The sequence below is a fragment of the Balaenoptera physalus genome (assembly GCF_965194825.1).
Source record: "Balaenoptera physalus genome assembly, chromosome: X".
NCBI lineage: Eukaryota > Metazoa > Chordata > Mammalia > Artiodactyla > Balaenopteridae > Balaenoptera > Balaenoptera physalus.
Window position 1 is genome coordinate 15,287,005 of NC_138903.1, and position 22,906 is coordinate 15,309,910.

The 22,906-nt window shown below is 45.5% G+C and overlaps 1 protein-coding gene and 1 long non-coding RNA gene across 5 annotated transcripts in view; both read left to right on the forward strand.

Annotated features, from left to right (window-relative positions):
• The window catches only part of NHS (NHS actin remodeling regulator), a 364,785-nt gene that overhangs the window by 194,539 nt on the left and 147,340 nt on the right, over window positions 1–22,906 (forward strand). The window lies entirely within an intron of this gene.
• Window positions 3,000–15,942, forward strand: LOC309653002. Its single transcript, XR_014258967.1, has 2 exons — window positions 3,000–12,915; window positions 12,955–15,942. It is a non-coding gene; the product is annotated as an uncharacterized lncRNA (long non-coding RNA).

Below are 22,906 nucleotides of genomic sequence, written 5' to 3' on the forward strand. Positions count from 1 at the left end.
CCTCCATTTCCCACTGTCACACTTTGGAAGGGGATATTTCAAACATTTGTAAGAATTTCCTCACAAATGGTGGGCATTAATTGACTTTTTATCTTAATGCTTTCACTGAATATTGCTTTTGATCTAAAGCAGATGCCTTAGGAAGCCCTTTCTTTATTATCTAAAGAAAGCTGTAGTTAGCACTCACGACAATAATTCTTTGGGAGTTCTTTGTTTAATGTGGCACATACCAGCACCCACTGGGCTTTACTTACATGAGAAGAGAAATTCTGTCCTTCTCTTTGCTCATGGCATCTCCAGCACATAGTACAGGGTTTGACTCCTGGTCGTTCCTCAATACATTTGTGGATGGATGGATGGATGGATGGATGGATGAGTAAGTGAATGAATTAGAGAAGCTGAGATCTGGGAGAGAGCTTGGAATTCATCGCCTTCCATCTCCTGCTCTGCTTGATGAGTGAAGACACTGAGATTCAGAGAGGATTAGCGTTTGTTTTTTTTTTTATTCCAGGACTTTATTCCTTTAAAAAGCCACTTGACACACCTGATTATCTGATCTGTCACAGCTTGTGATTATGGGAGAGGAAACGTTGAGAATTCCTTCTTGGGCTCAGTGGGACACGCTGTGAACATCCCTGATTCGGCCTGGCTTGGTGCCATTGGGAGCAGGCTTCTGCCCACCCTGCTGGGCCCTGTGACGGGCAGCCAGGCCCACCCGGGCACTGAGCAGGCACCAGATGTACCTCTCTGAGTTACATTCTTATTACTCTTCATCTGCCTGGCAAGCCAAGTCCTCTCCTGTGCTGCGGAATGGGAAAGCAAAGTTGCCTTTTCTGATATGAAGCTAATAATAGTTCTCATCTTGATTCTACTTAACACTGAACTGAAGATTTGGCCTCTAGGGTGAGGCTTATAGTTAATTCATTTACTTTGAAAATAATTACAGAAGGCATAAAAGAAATGTCCCCATGCGGGCCAAGAATGGGCTGATTCTCTGTGTTTCTCGGTAACCAGTTGTACGCTGGGTGCTTGAAAGGATGCGACTGGGGCGACCCTGCAGCCTTGGGCGGAAGGCGAAGCTGCAGTGGGAGGAGCTCTGCCTGTCCCCCTGCCACCCTCTCACTCCGTTTTCTCTGATGACCTAAATGAGAAAGACAGTTGGTTTCCTTCCCCCTCAGCTTGGTCTCCCACACAGACAAACAGGCTGTGTCCCTGGCAGACTGCACTGGGGTTACACGCTGTCTCCTCTACTCAAGGGTGATCTATAGCTTCGAAGGGAAAAATAAATAAACAAGCAGCGTCCACCCTGCCCTTTGTCTCAGAGGAGATGGATGGGCTCCCCGGCTTCCACCACCTCCCCTTCATGCCGCCCTGCCCCAATCCCCAGGGAGAGGGCAGCCAGGGAAGAAAAGGAGCTGTTTCTAATTGTGTGTGTGTGTGTGTGTGTGTGTGTGTGTGTGTGTGTGTACGCGGGCACATGAGACAGAGACAGAGAGATAGAGTGAGAGAGAGGGAGAGGGAGACCTGGGGGAGAGCGAGAGAGAAGAGAAAGAGAGAGGGGGAGAGAAAAAGAGGGAAAGAGAAGTCGGGGAGGGGGAGGAAGAGGACGGGAGAGGGAGGGAGGAAAAACAAGCCACAGGGAAGAAGACAGAGGGAGAGAGGAAAAGGGACCCCCTTAAAAGAAGGCAGAGGGGTGATTCAAATAGTTTTCAAAGTGTGACTAAAGCTGTAAAAGTATCTTTCCCCTCCCTAATTTCCCGTCCTTGTCCTTCCAGATAGAGTTGTAGGTGTGCCCCCCTCCCCCGTATCTGTCCTCAAAAGCAGTAGATAAATCAGGCATCCCCATGGGAGCTGCCCCTCTGCCACGCTGCCATGTGGCCACAAAGGTCAGGGCGACAGGACCCCATGTTCCCGGTGTGTTAGCCAGCTCACCTGAAAACCACCGGTGGGTCGCTGGGCACGCCGGACAGAACTGGCCGTGTCTCAACTCTTGCAATCCCAGAGTGTCACCTGGGTGCCCTGTCCCGTGTAGAAAGCAGTCCTGCAGAGGGCCTTCGCCCTGCATGCAAGCTGGATGGAATGTTCGTAGTCGTGCCATGGAGACCTCATGTGGTCTGCCATGTGTATTAGTACCATTTAGGGTAAAAACTAAGCGAGATCATCCATGTCACGCATATGGCACATAGTAAGTGGTCAGGAACTATTAGTTCCTACGACCTGATTGCACCATAATAATAGCTAACAATTTTTTTAAAGCACCGTCTATGTGCCAGGCACTAGCCTAAGCAAGCCTTAACCCTACGTGGTAGGTGCTATTTCATCCTCTTGTAATAGACAGGAACTGCGGCACAGAATAGCCCCATTCCTAGGATCTAGACCTGAGGCTCTGTTTTAACATGGCATCCATTCATCACGAGGCGAGCCGGGGACAACAAGGGCAGAAGAGACTTCACGCCCATCCGCCTCCTTTTCTCCCCCTCTGGCACCACTGCCCCAGACCAGGCCACCACCTCCTCTTGCCTGGACCACAGAAGTCGCCTCCTCTCTGGCCTATGTCCACTCATGGGCCACACACTGGCCTGCCCCTCTACAAACTCTTCATTCCCTTCCCATTGTGCTTGGAATGAAATCCACGCTCCCCCGCCATGCTGGCCTGTCACCAGTTCTTAAATCCATGCAAGCTCTTTCTTTTTTTTTTTTTTTTAAATTTATTTATTTTTATTTATTTATGGCTGTGTTGGGTCTTCGTTTCTGTGCGAGGGCTTTCTCTAGTTGTGGCAAGCGGGGGCCACTCTTCATCGCGGTGCGCGGGCCTCTCACCATCGCGGCCTCTCTTGTTGCGGAGCACAGGCTCCAGACGCGCAGGCTCAGTAATTGTGGCTCACGGGCCCAGTTGCTCCGCGGCATGTGGGATCTTCCCAGACCAGGGCTCGAACCCGTGTCCCCTGCATTAGCAGGCAGATTCTCAACCACTGCGCCACCAGGGAAGCCCCCAAGCTCTTTCCTGTATGCCGTTCCCTCTGCTCTTTTCCCCATCACTTCATCTTTCAGAACCCTGCTCATCCTTCAGGAGCCCCTCCTTTCCCATTTTTCTCTATCGCAGCACCCTCTTTTTATCCTTCCTTGATCTTCTCACAATTGAGAAGTATTTTTATCTGCTTGGTTACATCCTTGCTTTCCTTCTACTTCCCTCACTAAACTGCAGGCTCATAATCATGCTGATATTGTTTGCTCTTGTGTCCTCAGCCCTTAGCATAGGGTCTGGCTCCGGGTAGGTGTGCAGTCAGTATTTGTTGGTACACGAATGGCTGGTGTATCTGGAATGTCTGGGATGTGTATTTGGAGATGTGACAGGCTATGGCTGGGGATCACCTTGCTTCACTTCCCCGGCTGCCAAAAGTCTTATTTGCACACTGTCACCTGCCATCATGTGCTTCAGACCCGAGTGTGGGCCTCTTTCATTCCAGAGAGTTGCGCCCTCATTGGAATTTCAACGGAAAGAGCCCACAGATCTATTGCACGGCAGGAAAAGAGGGTGTCTGTGGCTGTTGGTTCTCTTGGCCTGTGGCAGGATGCGGAATGACAGGTAGAAGGACATTAGATGTTCAGTAGTTTTCTTATTGTCCAGAGTATCCAGGAAATGCTGTTCCCTAAGGAGCATTCAGAGATACCGAATATGCTCCTCCCTCACTATCCTCAGCCACCTGAAAGAATTGGATCTAAGACCCACACCGTAGTCAGTCATGTGTATATTCATATTCACCCTCAAATAATAGTACAGAACGTGAACCATTAACCTAAAATTCAGTGTCCACTTGAGAGCTTAGCTTGGCACCATTGGCAGTTAATTTCTCCTTTGTGTTACTGGAGACATTCTCTGATAAAAGAGGTGGATAGATTTTAGTCTCTGACCACCTTCCAGACATTCCTTGAATTTTTCTTAGAAAGATTGATACAAGGCAAATCTCATTTTTTCTTATCCCCCCCACCTTTGTCCCAGCCAAGGGGTGAACTATGGGAAGATCTCATGGGTGGTGTTCTAAACAACTTTCCCTTGATTAAATAATCCTTCTCCCAGGGGCTACTTGTGTGGTTTAAGTTACTTAAAAAACAAAACAAACAAACCAGGGTAAGAGAATCAGTCTGAAAAAATAGAAGGTTACCAACAGACTTGCCCTGTACAGCTGGAAAAGATGTGAAAAGCACAGGCTCCAAGCAGCAAAGAGGATAAATAAATGTGTCGCAAGTGCCATTAAGAAAACACATCTGCACACTGTCAGCAGTAAGGATAAACACACAGTTGTTTTCGCTTTCACAGGGAGCAGTGACAGGGAGAGGCGACATGATGGACCCCATCCAGGTCTATTCCACTTACATCTTCTTAAGGTTGAGGGATGGGCACTTATCTAGCCTTGATACATTCCCAGAATCTCTCATCAGAAGGAAATCTTCAAACAAAACAAATAGTATGTTCATTCTCCTCCCAGCTCACAGACAGGAAAACAAATAAGAAAAGAAAGAAAAGGTTATCTGGTAGACCTCAGTGGCCCAAGATTGGGATTTTGGACATGACATTCTTCTCTGGTTTTCTTCCTTCTCCTAATTGCCCTGCCAGTGGGAAGAGCAAATGGAACTGACATGACTATCCCTTATAGTTGTTGAACGTAGCCAATGTTTCTTCCCTTAGCCTGCAACCCAAGACTTCCAGGGTCCATCAACTTCCCCAGTGTCTCAGTGAGTAGCTTTATAAGTTGGTATGGACCATAATCAGAATTCATGAATGGTAGCTAGGAGGCTAGGGAGTTGTGATGGATCCATTGAAATCCTCATGGACCTAATTTGAGAAAAGGTTCAGATACACAAGGAAATAAAGATGACCTCTGGAGATGCCAGCATTCTGGAACCTCCACGCTGTATATTCCTAGGGTTACTGAGAGTTCACTATTTAAATTTTAAATGGAACCTTGTTCGTTTTGATTAGGTCAAGTACCTCTTCTATTATGTGCCTAAATCAGGGAATGAAATATGATGACTATCTTAAAGCAGGCTTAGATTCTAACATCTATATGTCCTTAGTCACCTAAATTTCAAAGTTTGGTCTAGAATGAATGAAATACAATTCCAACCTCAATTTTTCATACTATTAGAAAGTGGCCAAAGACAAATATCATATGATATCGCTTATATGTGGAATCTAAAAAAAAAATGATACAAATGAACTTATTTACAAAACAGAAATAGACTCACAGGCATAGAAAACAAACTTATGGTTACCAAAGGGGGAAGGGGGGGAAGGATAAATTAGGAATTTGGGATTAATGGATACACAGTACTGTATATAAAATAGATAAACAACAAGGACCCACTGTATAGCACAGGGAACTATACTCAATATTTTGTAATAACCTATAAGGGAAAAGAATCTGAAAAAAATAGGTATATATGTATGTATTGCTGAATCACTTTGCTGTACAGCTGAAACTAACACAACATTGTAAATCAACTACACTTCAATAAAATATATATATAAAAAAATTTTAAGTAACCAAAAAATTGCCAACACCTCAGAAATTATTCACATTTGACTTTGGAAGGTGTCCCTGGTCTATTAGCTGACATGCTGAACGTTGGCTTCAAATACCATCATGGAGAAATGGCAGGAACCGAGTCAGGTGGAGTTAGAAACCTGTCTTCTCTCCCCTCCCCTACCTTCTCAACCTCATTAAACTCTATTTCCTCATCTCTACAAAGGGGTGGGAGTAGAGAGTTCGATTAGAGTATGTCTAGGGACTCTGACAGTACCATAGTTCTGAGAAAATATATGCCCTGATTTAACTCTCAGCTATTCATTCATGTAACAAATTTGTTTGAGTGCCAGTTAGGTCCTACTGCGCTAGTCAAGAAAGATAAAAAGATGAATGAGATGCCATTCTTATCCTAGAAGGGGTATAAACTATCTGTTAAATATGCAGCGAGTACTTCATAAATGATGATGAAGGGCGTGCAAAGTTGATGTTATACCAGCCGTACTGAATGATGCTAGAATTAATGATACTGTTTAATTTTGCCAACATTCCGTATCTCATATTAAAGACTTAGCATTTTCCAGCTGTTGGAAATGATCAGAGAAGTATATACACCCAGTAACTGAAGAATGCTCTCAGACACAGAGGCCCACAGGATTCTATACCACGTGAAGGTTACACGTGGGTAGAGGTCGAACCTGGACTAGGGTCCAGCCCTCGTGCGTCCCAGCGTTGGGTTAGTTGCTAGTTAAGAAAGTGGGCTTGGAGCCCAACTGCCAGGTTCAGATTCTGGCTCTGCCGCTTACAGGTTGAGTGACTTTGGGCAAGTTATTTCACTTCTCTGTCTCAGTTTCCCCCTCCATCCCATGGGACTAGAAGAGTGATTGGTTGCATAGGGTGTGTGGATTAAGTGAGTTCCGACATATCAAAATGCTCAGAGCATAAGTAGTATAGTTTCATATTTAATAACAGCCATTAGCAGCTAGAAGTAAGGCTAGAATGCATTCTGACCTACAGCCTAAAATCAATTGGCAGTATGAAGCCATCAGAACTAGTATTACAGCCAGGTCTTAGATCTGTCTAAGATATTTCATGAGTAAATTGTGTCTCTGTCAAAACTGAAGACCCTGTTTACAGTGGTGCCTGGCACATAGTAAGTGTTCAAGAGGTGTTAGCCGTTATCTATGTCGCGATACTGCTTCCCTTTCCTGCAGTGTTGGACAGGAGGTTTTAAGAGCTTCACTGGAGCCCAGAGCTGATGCTGCCACCCCGCCCCCCGTTCTGTGCGGGCACGTGTGAGTGTGTGCCCGTGGACAAGGTGTGTGTGTCGTGGCTGAGATCAGCCAAAAGTTCCGTTGCAGGAAATCCAATTCAGGTCTGTAAGCCTGGTGAGATTCACATTCCTTTTAAACATTTATTGCCATTTCTAGGCAAGAAACATTTCCCCCGATCAGATTGTTTTGGCCAGGAAACCTTGCATTTTCAAAGCAAGTAAAAAGTGAAAAGAAATCATTCTCGGTACACGACACAATTTACAGTTAGCTTCTCAGGAATGTGTGTCATGTTTTAAACTTGAGTAGGTTGAGGTTCTGCAAACATCCCAGTGCTTCATATTTATAGCGTGCTTTATTTTAGAGTGTTAACAATGAATGAGAAAAAAAAAGCGCGGAACTTTCTGCAGGCAATTTTTTTCCTATTTTTTGTCTTGATGCTATTTTGATTTGGAAGCAGCCTTGTTTCTCCTCTTTTTCAACCGCCGCAGGATTCCATTCTCTTGCTCGCTCTCTTTTTTTCCCCAAAGGAGACACTTCACTTGCTTTTATTGATGAGGAGAGGAAAAATCTAAACAATAGGCAACTGGGCTAATGAGAGACAGGCTGATGTGACAGCTAACAAAGAACGAAACCAATTACGCCTCTTGATGTAGGTGTACCGGGCCACCCGGAGGTCACCTGTAGCTCAGTAGACAGTCCGCTGCCCACCTCAGCTTCTGACTGCAGTGCACCCACTGCAGCCTCTCTGTCCGAGGGCTTTCTCAGGAGTGTGCTCCACACCTCTACACACACATACACACACACACACAGCAACCTTCACCCAAAGAGTAGGGAGATTTGGTAGAAGAATACTCTAGATTCCTCCTCCACACTTAGTGGGACAATCCTGAGATGCACTCCACACTCTCTCAGAGGGTCCTCTGCAGAATCGAGCCCCCACCACCCACAGTGACTTGCATTGGCTTCCTTCCTTCCCCTGTCTCACACCCACCCCCCACCCACTCTTGCTGGGCTTTCCAGAATCACCTCTTTCACCTAAATCATCCATTCACGGGCTGCTTTTTTGGGGAACCCAAAATAGGACATGAACCTAAAAATATTTACCCAGTTATATGCCTTATCCTGTCCCCCTTCCCCAAGCTGTCTGAGTGCCAGAATCAAAGATGGGGAAAGACTCTACATATAGCTAGAATCGGGTCCCTCTTGTTGCAGCATTTTTAATGCCATACTCTAATGTGGAATGTACGGTTCTCTTTAGGTTCTGAAGCTAAGGTTTCTTTGGCTGCTGGTTTTCATTAATTCACTCGGCAAATCTTTATTGAGCACCTACTATGTACCACATACGATTCTGGGTGCTGGCATTATATCATTGAGGACAGGGGTCCTGTCTGCAATTTTAACTTGGCTTGTCAGTCACTTTTCTGTCTCCTGCAGAGGGGAAATGGTGGAGCTTGATTCTGGGACCAGCTACCCCCTGCCTCCAGACAGCCCCCTTCTTTCTCCTCATTTTCCAAATCAGCCTCCAAGGAGAAGCTAAAGACAGGAAATAAATGTCTCTCTTCTCTGCAGATGAAATTTCTTGCTCACGTTGACTTCTTTGCTCATAACCTGGAGCTTGACTAACACTCCTGTGTTAGAATTGATGTATTTCTACCAAGAAGAAAATGGTCAATGAGTGAAGCATGCGTGCCAGGAACTGCCTCTCTGTCTGAAGCCCAGTTGAACTTTCATGGCCAACCTTGCCAGAGCCCGGACCGCTAGGGCAGAAAGGGTAGGGAGGAAGTGGGCGCGCATGCCTTGTCCCAGTTCCCCCGTAATTACAAATGAAGCTTAATGATTAGTTTCAAGGACGGGGGGTAGCTCTCGTGCACAGTGGAGAAATTTGAGTTTCACCCTCTCTTGCCTCCTGGGACCAGGCGTACATGATACTGGAACAAAGGGCTGGTCTCAAAGGTGCAACTTTGGACGTGGTTACCAGGGAGACAGGGAGCAGGGGGCAATTTTCATATCCCTCCCCACACGGCAGCATCGGTGGTTAAGGACGGAGCTCAGGTTTCTTATGATAGCACCTATTCCTGGGGTTATTCCCAGAAAGGAGGAGAAGTGTGGAAAGAGAACTGGGCTAGGTCGGTGGTTGGGGAGGAAGATGGCGGGCTGGTGCCGGGGCAGGAATGGCCACTTGCACCGAAGGGCTGACCGTAAAGAACTCCCCCTCCCCAGAGGTGGGAAGAGAGACGGGGTGGCGGGGGTGAGAGGAGCCAAAGAGGCCACCTGGGAGGGAGGGCACTGGGGACACTGGGACCACCAGCCGTGAAGCGAACTGAAGGAAGAGGGTCAAGTCAAAGACACAACAGAATCCTGTTGGAATTGGCTAGTAATTCCAGCAAAGTAAAATGAGATTGTCTGGTTTATCCTCTGCTGTGTGATTTCTGTGGAATTGCTTGGGGGAAAGGCAGGCTGATCTAGTCTTCGAAATTAAGGGGTTAATTAGAAAATGGGGATTTCCTGCTTTTTTGAGTTGCCTCTCACCCCAGCCCACCGCCGTCCCCCCTCAGTGACTTGAGACGGATGAAGGCAAGATCCTCCGTGAACGTTTAGGATGAAACACTTTGTCAGGAAAACAAGCAAATAAATTTGACAGCTGCTTGATGTAGGACAGTCATTAAATTTTCAAGAATGTAGGTCTTCTATTATTTAGTGACGTTAATCTCTCTTCCAAAAAAGAAAAAAAGTGGGTTCCAGGATTGCAGAATGAGGAAGTTGTGTTGTTTGCTTTGCTGAAAGTTGCCAAGGGCTCTGCCTCCCCCCCGCCCATCCCCCCCGGCTCCCTTCCTTCACGGGGCTGCTAAGCTGGGCCCGTCAGACCAGCATCTGTCAATAATTTGGTTGGGTTTTCAGGGGCTGGTGTTTAGACCTTGCTTTCATTCAGTCCCCTCACTTACATCCTCTTTTTCTCTGCCATTACCTGTGTTTTGGGCTATTTCTCCACTTTTTAGACCCCCCATGGGGGAAATGGGATGAAGAAATAGAACTCAAGTCAGTCATTTATTTTGCTGCTTGGAGTGTCTCTGGGAAGAAGATCTGGTAGGAAGTGCAGCTGAAATGCTGGCCAAAAGGAAAGTTTAGAAAATTCTGTGGCTTTCTTTGTGCGCTGGTACTTAGGAGGGATGACTAAGAATTGATGTATTTCTTTTCCAAGAAAGGCTGAAACACCAGAGGGGATTTTTAAAAAAAGGTTATAGAGCAGTGTTCTGTCTCGACCCCATGCAAGCCTGCAAGTGAGACGGGATGCCCAGCTGGTGGGGGCAGGGAGGGTTGACAAGGACTGCTCTTCTGGTGGCTTTGAGAAGAAGAGAGAGACCTTTGAGCTTTTCCTCAGACATGGAGGAGGAGGATGGCGCTCTCCCTGGGCCTGCCGGGGCACAGCCAGACGCCGCGCAGAGAGGCCTCCGGGGTGTTCTGTCTGGTCCCCCGCGGTCTAGGTGGGTGCAGCTAAGTGAATACGGCGGTAGCCAAGCGCTCAGGGGTGAATCCTATCTTTGCAACTTGCCAGCTACATGAGCCGGGTCTAGTCACTAGTCTCTGTGTGCCTTAGTTTCATCTTCTGTACAATAAAGATAATAAACCCAAGTTCTAAACGCGTGTGTCCACAGGCAGACACACACACCCACGTGTGAATGCATGCTAGTGATGCCTGCCGGGTTAGGAGGGGCTGTGGCCGTGAGGCTGAGTTAACGTGGTCAGGATCAAATTGGCATCGAGACCATGCCTTGACTCTGCTGGCACCACGTGTCAACCTACTGATTGACTTACTGGACTTCCTGTCATGGATTGGATCACGAATTGTGCTGGGGAGCATCTGAACATGTGTTTCATGGCCTTTGGAGTAGAACATTCCATGAGGCTCTTTCTTCATGCCATTTGGGATGCCACTCTCCAATGATATCCCATAGCTAATGTAGTCATGAGTATCATTCAGCAAATATTTATTAGGTACCTACTACATAATTCTAGGTGTTGGAGATATAATAGGTTGCTAATCAGATAAGGTCTCTGACCTCATAGAGCTTATATTCCAGGAAAGAGAGGCAGACAGTAAACTATGTCAGGTGGTGATGTGTATCAAGAGTGCTATGGAAAAGATGTCCCACGTCCATCTCTCAGCAAGTAATGCCTTCAAATTCATTCCTTCATTTATTCAGAAGGTCTTGAGGGGGCCGTTGGGGATGTGAAGAGCTGCCTGACCTCCAAGTGTTTACACAAATCATCCCTCGCCTTTTCCTCCCCAAACTAGGCATTTTGCGTTCAACAGAATGACCCGGGGCAGTTAATCTTGAGTCAAAGTCATTCAGCGCGGCGGAGTCCGCCAGGCATGGCCACGCAGACAGATTATTTCCGGCAAAGGAATTATACACGTGCATTTTGTGGGCCTTGAGCTGAACTGGAAGTTGGTCTTCATGCTGCCCCAGACTGTCCCTCTTCATGTTCAGGCCAAAGGTGCTCCCATGTGATTGTAGATTTCCCTGTACAGTTTCCTTTATTGGGTTGGACTGGGTATCATCTCTCTAGTGAGGATTCTCTGCTATTAAGTGAGTTGTAAGTTGACTCTTACTGAGTTTTCAGGACAGCGTTCATGTAAAAGTATATTTAGGCCATTTCCGAAACGGAGATTATTGATCCAATTATGCACGTGTCCCCGATTCTTTCTTTCTCTTTGTTTTCTGAGAGGGCTGGAAGTTGGCACAGAGGAGGCCCTGATCAAAATGGATAAGTTCGTCTCTGAGACAGGCCGTTTGTGTCTGTGTAAGAAGACAGGACGCTTTCCTTTTGAGGGGATGATGGACGGGGAGGAGAGGTGGGGTGGCCGAGTTTTCTAGATTCTCTGATTTGAAAATCAGGGACTCAAAGGAAGTCTGTCCTTCCTAAGTAATTGCATCCCGACACTGTCGAGCTTCCTCTGGGTTTCAGCTTTCACCCCAGCCAGGCTACGAGGAGGGAGGACAAAGCAGAGGGCGCCCAGCCCAGCCCCACAGGCTGCTCCGGGTGACTGCAGCTCCGCTTCCTGGGCAGCGGAGCTGGGTGTCCTGTTTCTCCTTCTCCTCTTGCTGGACGCCTCTGTGGGCCTCTCATTGCCTTTTGTGCATGTCGGTGTCTACAAGGTGGCCGCCGCACAAAGTTGTGTTTCACAAAAGGAGGTGACACCAAAGGCATTTGCAGTTGGGTTTGGCAGTAATTCGTGAATTTTATTCAGCCGCTCTGTCCTTGTAATACGAACAAAACTTATTAGACCGGAGGCCACTGGTGTGGAATCTGGGGTGTTGGTTCACCAAGAACCAGAAAAAGAATAATGCTGGGAGTGCTGAGAGAATGCGTAAAATGCTTCTAAATAGAAAGCGTTTTAAGCATCCCCAGTCACTTAAGGGTCCTTACTTTCATATACCTCTTCACAAACAAATAGTTGCCCAAGGAAGCCTTCCTGCACGGTACTTGGTTGGCCTGGCTTCGACACTTAAAGATGAAAAACTATACTTTTGAAAGTAATATTTCATATCTTACGCTCATCGCTAATATAAGGACTTACCATTTTTCCAGTTAGTCTTCACTAGGCTCACTTTACAGTTTGGTTACCTCTTTTTAATTAAAGAAGTAATATAGTTATTTGCTTGTGGCAAAAAAATATAATAAGATAAAACAGTAAGGTATACAAGTTTTCAAAAGTGGAAAGTGGACTCTCTTCAAACCATTCCCCGGCATTAACCATGGTTTATTGCTCCAGCTGTGTGTCCTTGGGCAGGATGCCTGACTTTTCTGTGCCTCAGTTTCTCCGTCCATAAAAGGGGGATGATATTAGTACTCATCTCATAGGGTGGTTGGGAGGATTTAGTACACTGTCTGACATATATTCTGACTAAACCAATATCAGCTGTTGTTGTCGGTAGTATGCATTTTTTTCTGTACATCAGTGTTGACTTTGCATCTTTCCTGGATTCAGACCTTTCAGGGTATGGCCAAGCCTCAATGAGCAGTATTATGCCAACAGCATTTTCACTCAGGATAGGGCCCGTGTAAGTGAAGAAGTCCCGCCCTCCATTTGGCTGTCTCTAGAGGAATTCACTGTGGTTCCATTTTCTTCATGGCTTCTAAGAAACGCCAAGCTTTCTTGAGTAGGAGAGGGGACAACTTGGAATGGGCCTTTGGCTCTGAGGAGGGACCTGACAGATCACCTTCTTCCTTCCCTTGTCAGCCCCTGTGAGGCCTTAATATGGGTGCCATCACCCAGAGGAGGCTCCACTTCCCAGGAATATGCTGGGGGACTGATAGCCAAAAGAATAGCTCAGACCGACTTAGATGGAAAGAAGAGGGAGCCAAGATCTCATGCCCGATGAGCTGATGGAAAATTATTTGCGGTTTTAGTTTTGTTTTCCTTTTTTTAATGAAGTGGGAAAAAAGAGATATTTTTGTTTCTTTTGCCAATTTCACCATGAAAGACACAGTAAGACTATATCTGTGTGGTTGTTTGTACACCTGACAAAAGGCAAGACCAGACTGGAGAGAGTTATTTGCTTGCTTGATTGTGTCTCTCTCCAAACCAAGGGCATTTGTTATCAAATCACTTAATTTTAAAAGTTCAGTGAAGGAGTCAGAACCTGTCTCGTTGGCCTTGTTCCGCCATGTGCAGCCTGGACCGAGTTACTTAACCTCTCCGGGCCCAGGTGTCTCATCTATTTAAGAAAATGAGGCTAGAAGTGCTATTTTGGGGGAATGAGAGATGTGACAGTGGGTCACGCTGTCACCTTGTTGGGTGAGTGCGGGCATATCTGTCCATTCTCTCCTGGAGGCTTTCTTCTCAGTGTGGAGAACTCTGGGTGCCCGGACTTAGAAGGGCTACAAGAGAAGCAGAAGATGAGCCACTGCCCTCAAGGGCCTTAGAAACAAAGAGAACCGAAAGCACAGGTACAAAAGCTGCCTGAACACTTACTAAGGCAAAGGATAAAATGAGAGTCACCACAAGAATATTTCAGAATAAGACGATAGATGCCGAGAGAAAATATGGCTGGGAACCCACATGGAGTTGACAGAGTGACAGGATACCTTGTCAGTTGCTTTTTCAGTAAAGAGATCAGGTTCCCTGTTTGAGCCACACATCCCCTGGCCATCTTCTGTGAACAAACACAGCGATTTACTTGAGGTCTGAGAGTGCCCCCTGATGTTGCTTGACCTCTGATAGGACCAGAATCTATGACTTGCCCTCTAATCAACCCTGCCTGTCTACCAGGGCTTGGGAAGCCAGGCTGAGATGCCATAAACAAAAGCCTGCAACACCAGTGAGAAACACAGGCGCACTGCTCTATGGGCGAGATGGTGGTGTGGCCCTGAAATCAGTCCTTCGCTACGCTTTAGGCTTTGCGTAGACTTACGATGTTTCTTTTCTGAACCTCTGAGGTTGACAGGACAGGGAATGATAATAAGATTTTTCTCTGAACTTCTTGAGTGACTGGTTTATTAGAGAATTGTGGGGAGAGGGCTAAGACCTAAAACATCGGATTTCCTAATACCCAAGACAGTGCTGATTTAGTAAGTTGGTGTTCCTAGGGGAAGATACAAATACATTGACATATATTAACTTACTGAGTCATTAATTTATGCAGCAACTGCAAATCTACATTAAAGAATGCAAATTTTTTTCACTTAATGATAAAGATGAGATGCCTCTCATACTGTTCTTTAGCGTCTTCCAAAAACACACTACCCAACTGGTAACTGTCCAGTTGGAATTGGAGTCAATCGAACAGGTGCCTGAGTTAATTGTTGAACTGAGCAGTATAAAAACCACATAATAACCACCTAGCACAATGAGTCCGTTCCCCTGCTCAGCAGGTCTGCTGCTTTGGGGGTAGGGGACAGGACCCTCAAGGTCTGAGTCCACCAAAAATCACTTCCTTGGCCACGTACTAAAAGTGAGTCTTCCGTGCAATGCCCTTTGGGCTGAAGCCAGTGGTCCACTAAATCTGCTTGGGAACTGATTTGTTAATTATTCTTTTCTTTTTGTGACATTTTTCAAGATAAACTTACTTGGACCAGCCTCCTAGAAAACCTTTTAAAATGCTAATTGTGCAGTTGTGCGAATAATGTAAAAATGAGCCATGTGGTGCACTCAGCACTTGACTAATTAACAAGCACTAAATGAACCCTTGCCTGGCAAATTCTGCCCTGGACTGTAGGAATGGCAGAGGGCTTCATGGAGCCTCAGTTGGGCAAGTCTGGTTTTAAGTTAATAGGTTCTTATAGGAATTGGCCAGTGGAAATCAAGTATTATTGGGCATAGCGCTGTCTTTTATCAAAGTTGAACATAATTGGTGGATTCAATTCAGGGAGTGTTTGCTGAGGCCCTGGAGGGCTCTGTGATAGGCCTGAGGAACAGGGATAGAACGATGAATTAGACACAAAGGATGCCCTTAAAAGTCAATAATCTAGTGAAAGACAGTGGTGAGTAATCAAAGACAGTAGTAGGATGCTTTGACAGAATACCCAACTAATGGCGGCTTAAATGATAAAGATAATTAATTATCTTCGAAAATATAACGTCTGAAGGTAGATGGTTCTAGGATTGCTTCAGTAATTTGACAGTGTCGTTCCCACCAGGCTCTTCCCATTCTTTTGCTTTGCCATCCTCATCATGTGGGCTTTTTGTCTTAGGCTTGTTGTCTCATAGTTGCAATATGATTGTCTTGCTCCAAGTATCATATTCTCAAATGACAGAGCTCATAAGCAGTAAGCAAGACAGGGGTGGTATGGGACTTCCCTTGTGGCGCAGTGGTTAAGAATCCACTTGCCAATGCAGGGGACACGGGTTCGAGCCCTGGTCTGGGAGGATCCCACATGCCACAGAGCAACTAAGCCCATCACCACAACTACTGAGCCTGTTCTCTAGACCCCGTGAGCCACACCTATTGAGCCCGCACGCCACAACTACTGAAGCCCACGCACCTAGAGCCCATGCTCCGCAACAAGAGAAGCCAGGGCAATGAGAAGCCCGCGCACCGCAACAAAGAGTAGCCCCCCCTCGCCGCAACTAGAGAAAGCCTGTGTGCAGCAACGAAGATCCAACGCAGCCAAAAATAAATAAATTAAAAAAAAAAAAAGACAGAGGCAGTAGAAGATCTTGTTCGCTCACATGCTGTTCACCATAACAGATCACCTGGCCACACCTACCTGCAAAGGGGGAGGGTGCCTAGAAATCCCCTTTGGCTGGGCAGCCACTTTCCATCATCAACTCAGTCCCTGTGATCCATCCCTATGGAAGGGATTTTAAAAGTTTGTCGGGCAATGAGACATCTCTGCCACATAATACCATAAGTGCTCATAATACAGTAAGTACAGATGTGTAGAGTATGGAGACAGTTAATTCTACCTGGAAAAATGATGGAAGGTTTTGTAGAGGACCTGACATTTGAGCTGAGTCCCCAGGTGGATGGGGAGAGAAATCCAATCAGGAAACCCGACGGCAGAGACATAGAGGCATGAAAGAGCTTGTCAGATTCTTGTGCTGTTTGTACTTTCTTGCCCTCTTCCCCCCATCTTTTGGTCAAACCTCTAGCAGGTCATTGAACTCAGGGTCTCACAGTCCTCATTTATAAAAATGAGGCGGTTGGATTCTGTAGTTGTAAAAAGGTCTCCAAAGTGCTCTATTCATTCCTTCTCTAACTTCCCAGGTTTAGGGAGACGTTACCAGGCAGTCTCACACCATTTCTTACATGAACAGCAGAGTCGTTCTTTAATCTTACCTCCTCTATAAAAATACATTTCAAACATTTCTCAGGGAAACAATATGGTTTCGTAGGCAGAGCATGAGATTGGGAATCACAGACCTGAATTGAACACCAAACTTTGTCATTTACTCACTGTGTGACCTTGAGAAGATGCTTCAGATCGCCACACCTCAGTTTCCTCACCTGTAAAATAGAGATTTTGGTATTTTTCTTGCTTGGTTCTTTGGAAGACTTAGTTGTTATTAAACATGTAGCATAGTGCTGGATACTTATTAAGATCTCAATAATTCACAAGGAAATAAAAATGGCCAATATACAAAGTTTTAAATGTTCAGTGAGAAATAACTTTGTGTGCATTAGTGTGTGTGTATATCAAATGGGCAAAGGTTTTTTAAGTTGGTGATCCCAGAGTGGGTGAGGGTATGGTGGGACAGGGACTCTCTGGGACTGCTAATGAGAATATGAACTGATAATGACACTTCTGGGGGACAGTGCGGCCATTAGAATCTGTCTCTTTAAGGTGTTCAAACCCTTTGACCCAGTAATTCAAAATCTAAGAATTTATGCCTGGTGGATAATCAATGATGTGAACATAGGGTATAATTTCATAAAGTTGTTCATCCTGGTGTTATTTGGAATTAAAAGCATGGGCGTCAACACAAATGGCCAACGTTAGACAGTCGTTAAATGAATTAAGCTCCATTCATATATTTTAATATTACCCAGGTATTAACAATCATGTTTTTGGAAGATACTTGATGATATGGGGGAAATGGCCATGATATAATACTTATGTAAAAAGAGCAGTCTTTAGAACAGTATATACAGTATGGTCTCAGTTTTGTAAAAGTAAATAAATATCATGCTTAGAAAAGTGACTAGAAGGTAAAACACCAAACTGTGAAAATGATTATCTCTGGGCACCAGAAAAACAAGGTGTTTTTATTTTCTTCTATGCTGCTCTGAATTCTCCAAATTGTCTTGCACTGCACATGTAATGACAAGGAAAAACACTTATAAACTTAAGAGAAAATATCAGGTTAGAAAAGTTACCCTCAAAAGCAGAATACACTGACCCTAACTATGCAAGAACACCCAGACCCCCTAAAATGAAAAGAAGACTGGAAGGAAATATGTCCAAATCTTATCAGTGATTTTTTCTGGATGATGGAATGATGGATTATTGCCATTTTCTTCTTTATACTAGGTTGTATTTTCCTACTTTTCCATGATTGGCATATATTATTTTTATGAGCAGAAAAAGAAAATTACCATGCCTCCTGAATACACCAAGTCCCACATTCTCAAAGGCAGAGGGATAAGGTCAGAGTTCCTGGTGATGGGGCAGATGAGTGAATTTTGCTGGTATAAGAAATTGCAGTAGAACCCGTGCTCCAGGCTGCAGGCACTGAAGAGCAGCCTGCTTTTTTAAAAACGTGTGCTTGCTGATCAAATAGGTGCCTCTGGCTGGATGCATGGAGCTCTCTGGTGGCCAAGAGGTGTCAACACAACAATTTTTGTACTCCCAGAACTAAACCCAAGATCTACTAGCCAAACCAGAATGTTCAGAAACTGCTGCATACTTGCAGCTTAACTTTCAAGCCCTCATAATGGGTAGGAAAACATCTGCCTCCATGATTCCCATAGCATTTCCTATGAAGGAGGAACCCTCCGTATCTGCCCGATGAAGTGGGCACCTCCTCTGACTTCCTGGCCATGTCAGAGTCACTTGACACTGCTTGGTTTTGTTATAACTATTTCTTAACTTGCGCAAGGTACACCAACTCATGTGTGAGTCTTGATTACGTTGCTTGTCCCAGAAGTCCATACTGTGGGAAACTGCCCTTGTGGGTTATTTTTCAAGTGGGTCTTGATAGCATCATAGAATGTTAGAGCTGGAAGGAGCCTTAGAACCAAAGAGACTGAGTCGAGCGGCTTAAAGAAACCACTCATTACTGGCTGATCCAGGAATGGAACACATTCCAATCTTAAGAATTTTGTCCAGCAGACTCCCCCATTTCCCTGAGGCTGCCTTTAACCAAGGTCTCCAACTTGAAACCCAAACTAAGGCTTCAGACTCTCATTGTCCCTGGGTCATCTTGTGTTTCTCTGTGTTTGCATCACACTGTGACTATGTGCATCTGAGATGGGGTGGTCAGCCTGTGTGTGTGTGTGTACATGCGTGTGCATAGCACTGTGCAGTCATAAGTCTATGTATGTAAGCGTCACTGTATTTCTGTGTATCTCTATCTTTTTATTTGGGCATATTCCGTACACTCAACCGTATTATAAATTCCTTGAAAGTGATCTTCTGTGTCTTTTGTGTTCCAATATAATATTCTCTAGAGGTGTTGGGACCATTGACGCAATTCATTTTACTTTCTTTGTAACCCATGAATAAGAATAATGTCAGAATCATTTGGGTCCTTAGACTCAGGACTTTGTTTATAGGGTATTTTTCTATATTTAACTTTTGTATTGGCACTGGCTTTTAGAGCAGCCTGAAGATTTGTGGGAACTTACCCCTGGGGTGTTCCATTGAGAGGTAATTAAGGGAAGGAAAAGGAACAATTTGTACTGCCCAACTGGCAAGCCAACTATTTGGTTATATATTTATTTTTGCTAGAGCAAAAGTCGTCTCAACAATCGCCATGGTAGCTTAGTGATGGCACCTTAGAACTTTGCCAGGCGGTTGGAAGTCTGAGGTTAAGCCTTGAAATGTTCTCTACAGTCAATTTGAATATTTTATCAAATATATTCATTGTGACAAGTTTTTTAAAAAATAAGAGAGAATGATACATAAGAAACGATCAGATAAAGTGGGCTCTGGGAAGTGCTGTAACAGTGCTCAGTGCTAGGAAGAAAGCAGGGACCAGCATGGCAAGGGGTTTTGGAGCCAGACCTACAGGGTTTGATTTTTGGCATTGCCAGGATAGGAGGGTGAAGCGGAAGGGCGTGTGAATGGGGCAGATGGACCCTAGATGGTTGTTGTATATGTGTGATGAGTACATGGAGTTTCACAGTTCAGTTCTATCTACTTTGGGGATAAATTAGAAATTCTCCGTAAGAACCGAAACTGCCACCCCCCCCCCCAAAAAAAAGTAATAGAAGAAACTTGGCCAAGGTCATTTAACAAGTAAGTGGCAGAAAAAAACAACATACTTAATACAAGACTATAGTTATTAAAACACCATAGCACAAAGGTTATCGTAAGCACAGACTGTGAAGGAGGACATGAGTTCAAATCCTGTGTCTTACTCCAAAACCCCGGGCAAGTCACTGACCTTTGGTTTCCTTGGCTATAAAATGAGAATAAACACCCACCTCACAGAGTTGTTGGGACCATGAGAAATTAACATATGTCAATCACCTAGAACTCTACCTGGCGTTGGTAGGCATTCCCTCAAAGTGGTCCCTGCTTTTATTATTAATATTCTAAGTGGATTAAGAGTCCCAGTGGATTCCAGTGGGCCCACTGGGAGGGAGCATGTCTGCGAGCAGTTATTCCTTCGGTGTTCAGGAAAACAGGAGCTCTCAGGTCACTCAGAGAGGACCAGCCCAGCAGTTCCAATTTCTTGGAACTTGATGATTTGGGAGCCTCTTCCAGGCTGCAACAAGAATTTAACGGGGGAGAATTTCCCATCAAATCCCAAGGGATACCTAGTTGTTTCATTGGATGGGAGTGCAAGAATCCTACACACAGGAAGGACTTCTAAAATAAATGATTTCTCAGTGTGGAACTGAGCCCTAAAACTGACCTGAGGAAAAATGCCTGTTTCTCTCTGTGTTCCAAGAGTAGGGTTTAATTTTTCAGTTTCTTTTTTATATCTTGTCTTTTAAAAAAATTCTCACTGGGCTTCCCTGGTGGCACAGTGGTTAAGAATCCGCCTGCCAGTGCAGGGGACACGGGCTCGAGCCCTGGTCCAGGAAGATCCCACATGCGGCGGAGCAACTAAACCCATGCACCACAACTACTGAGCCTGCACTCTAGAGCCCGCGAGCCACAACTACTGAGCCTGTGCTCTAGAGCCTGCGAGCCACAACTACCGAAGCCCATGTGCCACAACTACCGAAGCCCATGTGCCACAACTACTGAGCCCGCGTGCCTAGAGCCCGTGCTCCACAACCAGAGAAGCCACTGCAATGAGAAGCCTGTGCGCCGCAACGAAGAGTAGCCCCCGCTCTCAGCAACTAGAGAAAGCGGCGAAGACCCAATGCAGCCAAAAATTAAATAAGTGAGTAAATAAATAAATTAAAAAATATTCTCACTAAGAAGAACCTATGATATACCAGATAGTCTACCACTGGGTGCCTTTTGTGTACCAGGTAGGGTATCAGTGAACCCTGAGTTATTGTATCATTTAATCCTCACAACACTCTATGAGGTTGGCCTTATTAATATCATTTTACAGATGAAGAAATCCACGCTCAGAAAGATTGAAGAACTTGCCCAAGTTCACGTACCATGTAAGCCCATGCTCTTCCTGTACGTCATGCAGTGCATGCATAATTATAGCAAAAACCATTGATATCGAAGTGAGGAAGAAAGTCACTAACCCAACTACGTTGCTAAGAGGCAGGGGGTCACTAATCAGAAGAAAGTCCAATGGAAGAAAGAGAGTCTTCACTTGGATATACATTGGAGGGTGGGCGGCAGACGAGAGGAGGTCATGGATCAATGGAAGGAGCAGAGAGGTATCAGCCAGTCTTACGCTCTCAGGCTTCTCCTCCAAATGGAATTCAGTCGCTGGTTGGAAGGAGTGAAGTGGATTCCTCTGTCTCAGTTCTGCCTGGGGTACCTCTGGGTTGAAGCTATTGCACCTGCCCACAGGGGCAGCCTCTGCAAACAGATTCTCAGTCAGCCTGGAGACAGTGAAAGGGGACCAGACGTCTTGCCTGTCCTACTGTCCTTGAACCAGATTCGGAAACAGGAGCAGCACAGGAGCAGAAACTAAGACATTGATTTTTGTGCATGTGCTTCATCAAGGGCGTGCTCTCAAGAGACGGGGAGGAAGGGAAGCAGGACAGGGCAAAGGGAAAAGATCTGAGCACGTCTGTGGTCTTAGCTAGAGACCACCGCGGCGTTGATCCCACCTTGAAGCAAGTGCTGGCCTTCTTTTCACCGGATTGGTCAGTCATTAGCTATGGGCTGCCCCTGGGGAAGGGGGCATAACCTCCTGGGCTGGGGGTGACTCTCATTGAGTAAGGACAATTCTCCAGAGAAGGGATCAGCCATGAGCTGCCGTTATCAGCCAACACTCATAGCAGCTGGGGAAGGGGATTTCAGCCCAGTTAAGGGCATCTGGGTGGGGCATCAACAGTATCCACTACACCCACCAAGCACCGTCTGTGTTCCCGCTGGCCTGGAGTATATGCGGAATTTCTGCAGGTATCTTGGCCATTGCCCTTCTCGTCCACATGGAGACTGACTTGTTGAGATAGTCCACCTGGAAGTTCATTCTTTGACCCTGGAGGAGAGGGGTTACCAAGCAAGGATCCTTCCCAGGAGCCTGCCAGTCTAGAGACTTTCCCCACTCACTCTTTGTTGGCCGTCTGCTGCTGGGATCGCCCTCACCCCCAGACTCAGCTGAAACTTGATGTTCTTGGTTAAGTCTATCCTAGGGTTTTTACTCTAATGGCATTTGTCATGCACGGTCCCTTTTGATGGAAGACAGCCAACATCATCACTTCTAGGTGATACCTTCTATTCCCAAGTTTTATTTCTCCTTTTAGTTCACGTGTTCCCCATATTCCGGCTAAACTCCTATCCAACCCTTCCCTCTCTATTGCTCTTAATACTTAACCAGGGCCCAAGGTTTCTTTGGGTGAAGAACAATGAAAAAGCAATCAAGCTGGCTTGGAGTGCTAAGGGAGTGAATATTAGTTGTGTGTCCAGTTCCTAAGAGTGTGCCTTTCCTTTATGCTCAAGATTGAAAGAAACCAACGGGTGTAGACTTTTTTTCTTGCCTTTAGACCTTAAGGATTAGTCATAGGATTGTTGTGAAATTATTCGATTCAGAAATAAGTGATTAACATTTAACTTTCTTAATGGGCAATTAGTCAACAGCTATGCTAGTGGGTAAATATTTACCCATCACCTATTCCAAGGAGTGAATGTTGAGTCAAACAGTTACTTGTGTTGGTTCTTTAATAATGGAAAAGTGATTTTTGTGTAGCTCTAAGAGCTCTAATTTCCCGCCAAGTGAGAACTGATGGAAGGATGTCAGAGCCCTGAGGTGGGCTTAAATTACAGATAATTTACTCACCTACTCCCCCACTCCAAAACAAAAACAAACAAACAAACAAAACACTGAAGATTTGTTATACTCACGACTAT